This window comes from Brassica oleracea, chromosome C7 (assembly GCF_000695525.1).
Source record: "Brassica oleracea var. oleracea cultivar TO1000 chromosome C7, BOL, whole genome shotgun sequence".
In the NCBI taxonomy this organism is placed as follows: Eukaryota; Viridiplantae; Streptophyta; class Magnoliopsida; order Brassicales; family Brassicaceae; genus Brassica; species Brassica oleracea.
This window is the reverse complement of record NC_027754.1, coordinates 21,539,462-21,548,586: the sequence shown is the minus strand read 5'-3', so window position 1 is coordinate 21,548,586 and position 9,125 is coordinate 21,539,462. Positions and strand designations below refer to the sequence as shown.

The 9,125-nt window shown below is 37.8% G+C and overlaps 1 long non-coding RNA gene and 1 pseudogene across 1 annotated transcript; both read left to right on the top strand.

The window, feature by feature from the left end:
• Positions 1-609: 609 nt before the first annotated feature.
• Positions 610-2,927, top strand: LOC106305759. The gene is made up of 6 exons (XR_001263054.1): positions 610-714; positions 982-1,658; positions 2,028-2,165; positions 2,300-2,428; positions 2,508-2,589; positions 2,691-2,927. It is a non-coding gene; the product is annotated as an uncharacterized LOC106305759 (long non-coding RNA).
• Positions 2,928-6,139: 3,212 nt separating this feature from the next.
• Positions 6,140-9,125, top strand: part of LOC106302839 — a 10,103-nt pseudogene continuing 7,117 nt past the window's right edge.

Below are 9,125 nucleotides of genomic sequence, written 5' to 3'. Positions count from 1 at the left end.
TTTGGACATATATACATCGATCGATAGGAGTATACCGACGGACCTTTTCCTCGGTTTATTCCGAGGAACTTTTCCCTCGGTATATACCGAGGGACTAGTTCCTCGGAATTTTCCGAGGGACGGCTCCCTCGGAATTTTCCGAGGGATATGTCCCTCGGAATATACCGAGGGAAAAGTTCCTCGGAATAAACCGAGGAAAATGTCCGTCGGTATACTCCTATCGATCGATGTATATATGTCCAAACACGCATCGATCGATGAACTTTCGAGGAATTATACCCACGAAGTTCTCCCTCGGTATATTCCGAGGACATTTCCGACAAACTAGTGATCCTCGGAATTTCCTCGGAAATTTATTTCCTGGGAATTACGTCGGAAAATTCCGAGGGATTTCCGAGGAAAAAAGAAATTCCGAGGAATTATTTCCGACGACGTGTTTCGTCGGTATGTCGTCGGAATAACGATATTCCGACGAAATTCCGACGATTTTTTCCCTCAGAATCCTTGATGTTTTCTTGCAGTGGTAGAAGATGGCACCAACACCTTTTGGTTGACTTATATATATGGAAACCCAGTTATAAAGTACATACAGAAGCAATGGTGCGATAAAATTGAATTTGAGTATGCAGGATTTCTGCAGAACAAGCCCCGATTGATGATAGGCGACTTCAACGACATCAAAGGAGGAGAAGAAAAACAAGGGGGCATCATTAGGTCAGTAGCTTCTTACTCGTTATTCAGACGCATGCTTTCTACCCTAGGAATGAATGATATCAAATCAGTGGGAGGGAAATATACTTGGGTTGGGAAGATATCCAAGTACACCATAATGTCTAAGCTAGATAGAGCTACTGCAAACTGTGATTGGATAGATATGTATCCAATGGCATCAGTTACGCTCTTACCCTGGATTGGATCAGACCATAGACCCTTACTTCTCAATACAGAAGGAAATAATTGGAAGAAATCTAAACTTTTCAGATATGATAGCAGATGAAGACTTTACCCTGGTCTGTTTGAAGCTGTGAAATAGGCGTGTGCACAAGAGTCTGCTAATCTATCCAATGGTGATATACACTATCTCATACGACAGTGCAGAAAAGCTTTATCCCGATGGAGAAGTAAACAATATACCAATTCAGGAAAGCTCATTCAAGAACTAAAAGATAAAATCCAGTTTGCTTATACTTCGCCTGCCATTGATTATGTTTATCTCTCAGGTCTGAAGGTGCATCTTCAATTACAATACAGACTAGAGGAGGAATATTGGAGAAGAAAGAGTAGGGTTTTTTGGCTTAAAACAGGAGATAAAAATACAAAAAAAAATTCACAGCAAAACAAGACAGAGAAGACACTACAACAGAATATCTCACCTTCAAGACGATCATGGGAAGTCTCAGTCTAAAGCCAAAGACATTCACGCTCATATTCAACATTATTTTACACAATAGTATAAGAGAAATGGAAGTTATATTGATATTCTCTGATGGACGGCATTCCTGTAACAGTTACTGCGGACATCAAAAGGAAGCTCACTTCTCTAGTTACAGAGGATGAAATTAAATCTGCAGTCTTCAAAATGAACCCGGAGAAGTCCCTTGGACCTGATGGAATGACACCAAGCTTCTACATGCAACACTTGGAAATTATCAAACCAGGTGTCATCTCATTTGTTAAACTATTTTTTAAGCAGAATCAACTAGACTCTAAGATTAATCAGACTCACATATGCTTAATCCCTAAGATAGAGAACCCGGCCTCGATTAGGGATTACAGACCTATCAGTCTAGCCAACGTGGCATATAAAATTATATCTAAGGTGCTAGCTGAGAGACTGAAGCCATGGTTAGATAATATAATTACAGAAAACCAACCTTCTTTCATTCCTGAGAGACTAATCACAGATAATGTACTTATAGCCCATGAGCTTCTGCATTCATTGCACACTAAGAACCTTAAAAACAAATTCATGGCATTGAAGCTAGACATAGCAAAAGCTTTTGACAAGGTTGAATGGTATTTTATAGATGCAGTAATGAAGAAGATGAGATTCTGTGATCAGTGGAGAAATTGGGTTATGAAGTGCATTACTACAGTGACTTATTCGGTGTTGATCAATGGAAAGCCCACGAAAACAATAACACCAACACGAGGACTGCGTCAAGGTGACCTTCATACCTATATATTTTATGCACCGAAGGTCTCTCAAGATTAATTAAGCAGAACATACAAAAGTAGAGAATCCATGGTTTTAAAGCTTCTCGAAGTGGTCCGGCTATTTCTCATTTGCTTTTTGCAGATGACTCGCTGATTTTCTGCAAAGCAACCGAGGAAGAATGACGTAACCTATCCCAAATTCTTCACACATACCAACGAGCTTCAGGCCAAGAAATCAACTACAATAAGTCTGCGATAGCATTTGCAAAAGGTACTCCGTCTTCATTACAAGGAAACATAACTAAGCTCTTTGGTATTACAAAAACTGGAGGTTTTTGGTAAATATTTAGGACTCCCCGATCATATTGGTAGAAGGCGCAAAGAGGTTTTCCAGTATATAACAGAGAGGATGAAGAATAAGCTAGATAACTGGTATTCTAAGCTCTTATCTCCAGCTGGAAAAGAAATCCTCTTGAAAGCGGTCATCACGGCACTACCAACTTACACAATGTCTTGTTTCATGCTTCCTAAAGGGCTGATAAAAGAAATAACGAAAGCGATGAGGAAGTTCTGGTGGTCCGCAAATCAAGACCGTTATTCCATACCCTGGATAGTTTGGAACAAGATCACTCTAACTAAAAAAGAAGGAGGCTTGGAGCTTAGAGATATGTATGCATTTAACAAGGCTTTGCTTGCAAAACAAGCCTGGAGGTTAATGACCCTTCCCTCTTCTTTACTAGCCAGAGTGTACAGAGCTAAATACTACAGAAATACAGGGTTTATGGAAGCCCGAAGTTATCAATCATCAAGTCTTGCATGGAGAAGCATAATACAAACACAACCTCTAATCCGCAGGGGAGTGCATTGGGCGCTAGGAAATGGAGAGCATATAAGAGTTTGGAAAGATAGTTGGTTGCTAGGAGAACCTTCTTCAACTCCCAGAGGTCCTGGTGAATCTACCTTCCCATCCCTAAAGGTTCAAAATCTTTTCATCCCTACAACTACTTCGTGGAACCTTCCCTTATTGAGCAGTCTCTTTCACCATGAAGATGTCCAAAGAATCATGCGTCTCAGGCCAAGTATAACAGGCTCAGAAGATAGACTATATTGGAGATACAACAAGACAGGCTCATATACAGTCAAGTCAGGCTATCATCTTCAAAAAAAAATTGACACTGAGCAAGAAAATTCACCCACCACAACCAGATTTCTCAGGTTTCTTCCTATTCTCATACGCAAACTAGAAATCAACTACTGCAGAAGCTATGAAGATGTAACATCCCAACAAAAATAAAAATCTTCTGGTGGAAAATACTTCACAATAGCTTACCAGTAGCTGATAATCTAAGAAGAAGAGGATGTAAGGTACCTCCAGATTGCCAAGTTTGTGGGGAAAATACAGAATCTATTCTTCACATGCTTGTCAAGTGCCCTATTACTAGAGAAATATGGATGCTTTCCCATACAGACTTACCAATAAACCTGGATGCAGATTTTGATATTTATTCTTTGGCTCAGGTATTATTGTTGCAGAACATGGGAAACGCAAAAAATAATTTAGCATTGTTTCTTGGATGGCGTATTTGGAAGATGAGAAACAAGTTGCTGTTTCAGAATAAGAGAGAGCATATAACTCATGTCATCAGTGCATCTATCATGGACAAGAATCTCTGGGATGAAGCTCACCAGTTTAATGAATTACCGCAGCTTCTTCCGCCCTCAGCTTGCCCTACTTCCATCGTCGACATCATCGGAGAAGAAACAATGCTTTATTGCATTGCTGACGCATCTTGGAAATCTACTATTGTATTATCTGGAATAGGGTGGTTCTTATATAGCAGAGAAGGCACCCTACTTATCCAAGGTAGTTCAGCAATCACACCCACAGACTCGGCTTTACAAGCCGAAGCAATGGCTATCTTGCTTGCTGTTCAACAGCTTCACGCTCTATCTTATAAGAACATAATGTTTCTAGGTGATTGTGCACAATTGTTCAAGAGCTTGGACATCCCATCGCAAAGAGGAAATAAGAGATTTATCTTCAATGAAGCATCAATGATGATTCCAAGATGTCCTTATTTTAGCTAGATTGAACAATTTTATTTTTAAGCATGTTCCTAGAAACTATGTTCATCATGTTGATCAGTTAGCAAAAAAAGCTAGGATAATGTCTCAATAATATGTAATATCCTTGCTTCAGACCATTGTAACTTTCAAGTAATAAATCAGTTGACAAAAAAAAAAAAAAAAAAAAAAAAAAAAAAAAAAAAGAACAAGCAAAAACTATAGATTGGTGGTTCGAAATAGTTGCACTTGACTCACGTGACTTATATATGTGTATCGATTGACCACGTGAGTCGTTAGATAATACGAGCCCAAAAACATGAAAGTTTTAAGAACTAGAGCGTGCCTGAACTCTCAAACCACCTTTTGTTTGTCTATAGAATTACTATCAAAACCAGACCTGGATAAATATAGTATTTACGTCACTAATATAGTACATTAGGGTCTTTGAAAAGTTTGGCAATGCTGACAAATGTAATCGATCGGACCTTACCGGATTGTTCATCTGCTGGTTTTCTGTAACCGGTTTTAAATGAAGAAGCATTAGCTATTAACCCGCTTGTATGAGGCGTTTTTGGTCCAGAGCTGTTTACTTTATATCATTAAATCGTGTACAATTTTTAATGAAGATTAATGCGCAATTTGGATGACCAAAGTAAAAGTGCAATTTGCAGCACGATAAAAAACGGAGTTAAACCCTTTCTTAAAGATTTTTAATATTTTTGGGTGCTTCACTTTCTTTTGCAACTTGCTTCTGGTGGTGAAAAAGCGCCAATGGGAAACATGTTTGGTCTTTGATTAACTGTGCTCTTCCATAAAGTATATCCTCAAATTCATAAATTACAATTTTCATTGCTATGTGGTTTGTGGTTTGATTAGAGCAGAGCATCGGGATGATACGAGATTAGATATGATTAGTAACGCACTTTTACAAGTGAAATAGATAGTCTATAAAAATCAATTAATATATTCACTCTGTTCCATAATAGTATAAGATGTTTTGCAAAAAAACACAAGAATTAAAAAACTTAATTTTTTTTTATGACTCTGGTATCCGGAGCCTCGATAGGATCCATCCGACTAGCGCCAATGACCGTCCACCGGAGCTTAGCCGGAGAGCCCGCCGAGGCATCCAGAAGGGCAGGTGATCACCCCATATAAATCCCACCAATGGCCACACGTTAGTAGGCTTCTCCGTATTGGGTCCGAAGGTCCCTCAAAATAATCACCTTCCAACGGCACTCGAATCCATAATTTCACAGGTTGAGTTTAACCACTGGACCACTAACACGTGGTTAAAAAAAAGGAAAAAAAAAGTATTGACAATTAATTTTTTAATCGATTATACTATTATCAACAGTATAAATTTATATAAGTTACTGAATCATAAATAATGCAATAAAGTATTATCCGCCAACCAGTTTCTAAATTTAGAATACTTTCAAAAATATTAAAACATACTATATTTTGAAATATTAATTTTTTTTATATAAAGGGAGCATACAGTAAAAAATCCTTGAAAGAAAATAGTAAAGATGTTCAGATTAGGTTTTGGTTCACCGTTCACTTGTTTACAAAATATTTCTTACTCGATTTTTTATATTTGTAAAAAACATCTCTAATTTTCTTCTTAGATTTGATATGTTACACATAGCGTTTCCTAACATTTCTAAAAAAATCAAAGAACGACTAGAAATAATGCATTCTCTAACATTACTAAAAAAATCACTATTCATAAAAAATCATTTTTCTTTCTCATTTCTTACCATTCTTTTTTTTTTGTAAACAAATAAAGAACAAAGTTATTCTTTGTTAAATATGGGACGGAATAACCATTCCTTTTCATTCATGCAATTTTATTTCTCTACGTTTATTTCCTATTCGTTCTTCTTGTTTCCAGAATGTTCACGGACCCATAATGTTTATGTATCAATCACTTTACAAAAAGGTAAGTTCAATATATTTGAAAAAGGAATTCTATTTTTTCAGTAAACTAATTACAGGTAAAATTGATAATATATTTTTTATTAAGAAAATCTTGCCTCAAAATATTTATTGATATATGGTGAACCACGCGGGAAGCGCCAAAATTAGAGTAGTGTTATGGATCGGCGCTTCCCGCATTATGGATCGGCGCGGTTATGGATCGTACCGGTTATGGACATTCATCAATTAATATACTGTGATAAGTGTTATAAATCAATTGATGAATGTCCATAACCGGTCCGATCCATAACCGGCCCGGTCCATAACCGGTCCATACACTTAGAGAGAGACGGCCCAACCCTAGAGAGAGAGAGAGAGAGAGGTGGTCGTGACCTTAGGAGAGAGAGAGAGAGGCGGTTTATGCTTTGGAGAAAAGAAAACTCTATTTCATTTTCCTTGTAATTGTTATATTTCCATTATTATGTATTAGTAGTTTTCCTAATCCTAGTTGGTTTAGCTTTTTGGATACTTTCATTTTTCTATGACTTGTAATCCTTATATAAAGGAACCCATGTTATGATTAATAGTACACAAAAACATTCAGCTCTAAATCTATTGTTTTACAACACGTTATCAGCACGATAGTCCCTAAACACCCTGAGCCTAAAACCTAATCGAAAAACCCCTAAACCTAAAACCGAGCCGGCGACCTTGAACCCTAACCCGACGAACCCTAATCTGTTCTTGCAAGCGTTCCAGCTCGTGTTCATCCGATCAGCCCCAGCCCTAAGGTGTTTCTGATACTAGACGAACTCAGCCTCAGCTCCATCCATTCTCAGCTTGCATCCCGAACAGCTACAGCTCGCGTTCCCCGATCAGACAGCTCGCTACCCGACAGCGATCAGCTCGCGCGACTTCAACTCCAACTCATTTGTGCTTCCGTTCGTGAAAACTCCCAGCCCGCGACTTGATCAGCACATAACCAGCTCGCATCCGTTCGAGGTTCTCTTGGTGGTCCGGTTTCTACAATCTGCAAACAAAAGGTAACCCTAACATGAGAATTGAATTCAGATTGTTTGTAAAGATTGAAACCCTAAAATATAATCTCTAAAACTAAAGCCATAGGATAATAGATCAATCCCCTAAAAGAGTAAATCGGAGCTCGAATAAGTCCGATCCCCTAAACCCTAAATTGAGATTGATCCATTGATCAATTAAAATCATAACCTTAAAGGTTTTGAATCTCAAATCAAATCCTTTTGATCAAAGATCAAAGTTTCGAAATCCCTAACTCTAAATTGGAAAATCGGTTTTAATTTTGATTTGAAACTTAATTGTGTTTTATTTGATCACCTAGAAAGATTGCTAGGATTGTTTAAACTCGAATCTGAATTGCTTGATTGACTTGATTAAAACCCTAATGACCTTGTTTTATCACTTTGAAATCGAATTAGATTGTGGCCGTGTGGCCTTAATACATTCTAGGTTAAATTGTTCTAGATCATCATCCGTGGCCGTGTGGCCTTGTTGCATCCATATCCGAACCTGATCACTACTGATTGATTGCAATTGAACATAGATCTAATTTTAGGGATGATGTTGAATTGAACTAAATAGCCGTGTGGCTTGTTCTATTACTTGGCCGATTGATTTGTTTGTTTGTTTTGATTGAATCATGAACTGATAGAAATCAACCACCTTAGGATTGCAATTACATGTAAAAATATATGCATTAACCCTAAATTGAATCTTGGCCGTGTGGCTTCTCTTTCTTGGCCGTGAGGCCTAACCATTCCGATGCATTGTTCATACTCGCGGCCTTGTGCCCTTGATAGATCACATTGTTTGCATCATATGATTGAAAGCCCTGTGGCTTAATGCATCATATCTTGGTCGTGTGGCCTAGAGAGACACCATATCTGAATGGTCGTGTGACCTTGCTTGCATATCTCATGAACCGATCTCTAGGATCGTTGTATCACATTACATGGTCGTGTGGCCTAAGCATCACATATAGACCTAGCATTCTCGACTTGTTTCGCACCATGATCGAGTAGTAAAGTGTTTTGGTCGAGAGACTTATGAAATCATATGCACTGATTATTTTGAATTGGTTGCATCTTAAATCATAAATTGATTGATAATATGGTTTCAGATGCCGAGATTTGAGCCTTTGGATTATGCCATTCTAAATCCCTCTGGAGAAAATTATCTAGGATGGACAATGAACACTTCAGTTGTCCTGAAATCAAGAGGACTCAGAAGGAGTATCATTCAGGGTGATTATGCAACTTAAAGTGAAAAGTATAGGGCCATAACAATTATGCGCCATCATCTCACTGAGGATCTAAGAAATCAGTACCTAAATATTGAGAATCCTCGTGACCTTTGGACAAAAATCCAGATACACAATGGTGTTATTACCAAAGGTCAGGCATGAATGGATGAGTCTCAGATTCCAGGACTTTGAGTCTCTGGATGAATATCATTTTGTTTTGTCCAAAATCGTTTACAAAATGAGACTATGTGGTGAAGTGGTAACATAGGAGGATTTACTGGAAAAGACCTTCCTCACAGTCGATCCAAGGGATCTATTGTTATAACATATCCATAGAGAAAAAGGTTTCACCACCTATAATGATCTGCTCTCATGCCTATTACTAACTGAGCAGAGTAATCAGTTGCTAAAAAGAAATAGTGAGATGAGATATCCTGAAGCAAATAAGACTGATATTGATCAGGATGAATCCAAGGCAGCTGTGTCCAATGTAACTGATGGTGTGGCCGGCATGTCTATTGACTAAAGAAAGATCTCGACATGCTAATTGTGTTTTAAGTCTTTGATTTGTGTTTTGCTTTAAACCTAATTTTCATTCACGATTTTATATATAATAATAGAATTGATTTGAGTTCATTACTATTATATCTTGTCTGATCTTACTTGATAATGTGAATGATTGATAAAGAAATCGCCTAAA